General features: G+C 51.0%; 1 protein-coding gene across 3 annotated transcripts in view; it reads right to left on the bottom strand.

Annotated features, from left to right (window-relative positions):
* The window catches only part of Daam2 (dishevelled associated activator of morphogenesis 2), a 111,571-nt gene extending 107,968 nt beyond the window's left edge, over positions 1 to 3,603 (bottom strand). For 2 of the 3 annotated variants that reach the window (XM_026785478.1, XM_013350957.2), the window contains exon 1: positions 3,498 to 3,602. The gene's annotated coding sequence lies outside the window, so the exon portion shown is untranslated. Of the gene's footprint in view, positions 1 to 3,497 lie in introns of all 3 variants that reach the window. The other variant, XM_005359681.3, reaches the window with a different exon arrangement.
* Positions 3,604 to 3,880: the final 277 nt, after the last annotated feature.

Below are 3,880 nucleotides of genomic sequence, written 5' to 3'. Positions count from 1 at the left end.
CAGGCACACACACACAGAACACAACACTATACCACACACACACACATACTATACACACAAACACACACAGGCACACACATGCAGAATACAACATACACTATACTGTAACACACACACACACACACCACAGGCTCACGTACCACAAACACACACAGGAACACACACAGAGAACACAACATACAGTATACCACACACACACACAGACACACCACAGGCACACATACCACACACAAACACAGGTGCACACAGGCACACAAACACACACACACACACAGAGTTGACTTCTTCTTCCCAAACAGCTCACTCACAGAGAGATTCCCATCATGCTTCAGTTGTCAGAATAACAGCCTTGGGCACATTCATGGGCAATTCCCACTAGTCAGTTTTCTTCAGGAAGCAGGGATAATCTGAGGCACTTTAGCCATTGGTCTGACATCATGGAAAATATAAGACCACATGGGTTGGGATGTTTCTTCCCAAATCATTCAAACTCCTGAAGACTGAAAAACTAAATATTGAAAAATATAATATTCCCTTTATTGGGAGTGAATTATTCCTGGTCCTGTTCTTAGTCTTTTATCATCAATGTCAGTTCTGGCATATCCACTCTCTAGATGAGGAAGCAGAAGTCCAGAAGGCTAGTGGTCCCAGGATAATCATTCTCCCAGAAGTCTCTGTCCGCCCGACAGCAGGCTGCATGGCAGTCCCACACACACTCTTCACTGTGCAGGCTGCCTCTGTACTTCACGGTTAAGTGACAGGACCCTCAATACTGTCTCCCACAGTCTAAATCTAGAGAGTCATTGGTTACCAAACCAATGACACCTGTGTTGTTCCTGCTCCATGTCTGTTTGCCCTGGAGAGATGGCTCAGGAGCCTTGCTAACCAATCACCCAACGGGACTGCAGAGAACAAAAACTAGCCAGTATGGGATGCGTGGAAATTCATCTCTGGTCTGAGCTTGGGGTAGGTCCCTTAGTGGTAGAAGGCCAGAGGGAAGCTCCACAGATATGCATGGAAAGAAAAAACCAACACATTGAAAAGGCTGCAACCTTCCTCTTACTATGAGCTCTCTGAGGAGTCCTGCACCGGGACAGAAACACGTGGGTTGGAGTTCTCCTGTGGGTCCCCTATCCTCTTCACTACCAATAGGATTTAATATTATCTTTGACTTTAAGTTACTGGAGTGAGGGAAGGCAATATTTCTTTTGGCCTAGGGAAAATTAAAGGAGAGAGCCCCAAGCCCTGCTTCTATCTATTCCCTTCTATTTAATACACAATTTTCTTTTCATTCTTGACTCTGAATCCAAGACTGCCCAGTGATGGGGACCATTCCTATACTGAGTCAAAGAACATGGAGGCAGAAATATGGGAAACCAGACCAGGGAGCAAAAGGAAGTTCTCAGAGAAGACCCCAGCCTCCCACATGCTCTTCGGACACAAAGGCACCTCCACTCTGGCTGACTATGCTCTGAGTCCTGCCTGCCCAGCCTCCACCTTCCCCAGTTCAGAGAGTCAGAAGTTTGTCTCTCCTCTTTTTGTCCTGATGGGGGCACAAGTATTCCCTGAGTCTTCCAGGATCTGGAGAAGTTCTGAAACCGCGGCAAAGAGTCAGACGCTAGAGTGTGCACAGCTCCTCGGGAACAGGACAATAATAGCACCGTTGTGTAGCTTTTTTGTGTTGTTGTTTTAAAAGAAAAAATGGGGGTGGGATGAAGTTCACAGTGTCAATGAAGAAACAGGAGAAATACTTCCATGCCCAAGGAAAGAACTGACACCACAGTCATGTCTGCGTAAACAGGAGTCCCCATATGCCTTCCCAGGGACCCAACTACCCCTTTACACACAGCCTGTCCCTGTGCTCACATGACCCTTTCTCCATGACACTGCTGCCTGCTCAGCCTTTTCCGGCACTTCCCAGGGGGTCAATTTGTATAATTTTTAAAATCCTCCCCAAATCTCAACTTCCTGTAGTTCTGTTTTTATTTCCAGATTTCCTTCCCCTAGTTCTCTCTCTCTCTCTCTCTCTCTCTCTCTCTCTCTCTCTCTCTCTCTCTCTCTCTCCTCACCGCCCCCCCCCCCAGGGTGAGTCCAGGCTCCGTCCCACCCACCCACCCAAATATTGTTGGTTGCCTCTCCTGCAAAGTGTAAAACCAGAGGTTCTGGAGAGACATGGCTGCCAATCCAGGCGCTCTCGCCGCTTGTGTGACCCCAGCTATGGGCACACACACAGGACTGTGCACCGTGCAGTCATTGGCTGATAGGCCCCTGTGGCCACCCGAAACACAGCACTGTCCTGTCCTCTTCCAGAAAATCTCGAATCTGAGAAACAGAGGCCACACTCAGAAGGACAACACAAAACTGGAAAACCTCTCTAAAGTCAGAAAGTGACTTTTGTTCCCCGTGGACTTTCAGACAAATGTCCAGGGATGCTGCCCTGTGGAGGTATGAGCCCCTCCCCCCACCCCAGCCTCCCAGGAACTGACCACATACTCCCCAGGACTACAGAGAAGCAGCAAGGCAGAGAGAGAAGAGTTAAGCCAAGCCCAGACTTCAGCAATCTGTGTTCAATTTTGATAAAAATCTCTCTTGCTCTCCCCCACCACCCCCTCCCTCTGCCCACAGTGCAGACAAGTCTCTTTATGTTACCAGTATACATTTTGTTTTGGGCACTGCAGCCCGTGTCCCTTCCAGAAAACCTGGAGCTAACCCACCACTGGCACGTGGGGCAGAAACATCCACCCAGCCCCTGAGGCAGGGCTGGACACAGGACTATAGCACCACCATCATCGTTATCTCCTTCTCTCCTTGTTCCTACCCCTCTCTCTCCTTCTCCCCCACCCTATTACCTGTGGTCACACTATTCCCTTCATGGGTTAATTCAGAATTCCACTGCTGCCAAATTTCGACCATGCTTAGACAGAGTTTGGGCTGTCCCACAGGTGCCAAGGGCCCCAGCCTGGAAAACTCCTCTCCCAGAAGCTTCTGGGCTGCCCAAGGTCCCGTTATCTGGAGAACAAGAGCCACTCCACTGGGCTGCCCATCTTGCTTGCCAAGGCCCTGCCTGCAAGTGGGAGCTCCGGGGCTTAGAAAGACTTCAGTAAACCCAAGAGAACCCACACACCGAAATGGGCAAAGGAGGCTCCAAAGAAGTTGTCAGCTTTGAGAGAGGAGGTGCTGTCTATGTCTGTTCACTCATGTCAACAGAAGTCTGCTTCCAAAGCGGCTAAAAAGTTTTCCAAAGTTTCCCAAAGCAATGTACCTTGAATGCCCTGATGCACACACTCCCTTCTCCTCCCCCTGCGCGCTCACACAGCCACCGGGCAGCCCTCTCAGGGGGTCGGAGTCTCTGCAAACACGTTCCAGAACAAAACAGGCAACTGGCGGAGGAGTTGCCTTTCCGACGCCGACGCAATAGCCAAAAGTGAAGCAACAAGAAAGTGTGGTGATGTTGTCCCGCGCTTAGGTCCCCCAGCGCTGCACAGCGCTGCACCTACCCTGAGGCCCGCATGTCGCGGCGAGGTTGCTGCTGTCCTGGCTTCCCGCAGGCGCCGCGCTTCGCTAGCTCAGCTCGGTCCTTGGCTGCTCCGGACTCCCGGAGAAAGCAGGCTGCTCCCTCCCGGCCGGCCTCGCGCCACCGCCCGCCCCGCTCTGACGTCAGGCGTCTTGGAGCGAGGGATATTTATGGCGAGGAGAGACTCTGGCTTTTCCCCTAGGTGCTGATCTGAAGGCAGCAACTTGGGATTTGATTTGCAGTTTTCACACTGGGAACTGAGGTGCAGAAGGGAGACAGCACCTGGAGCAAGGCACAATGAGGGTCCTGTTCCGCACTTTGTCATCCAACCTTTCTTGGGGACTCCCTCTGTTTTGAAAGCATGTC

This window comes from Microtus ochrogaster, linkage group LG2 (genome assembly GCF_000317375.1).
Source record: "Microtus ochrogaster isolate Prairie Vole_2 linkage group LG2, MicOch1.0, whole genome shotgun sequence".
Classification (NCBI taxonomy): domain Eukaryota; kingdom Metazoa; phylum Chordata; class Mammalia; order Rodentia; family Cricetidae; genus Microtus; species Microtus ochrogaster.
This window is presented reverse-complemented; position numbering and strand designations above follow the sequence as displayed.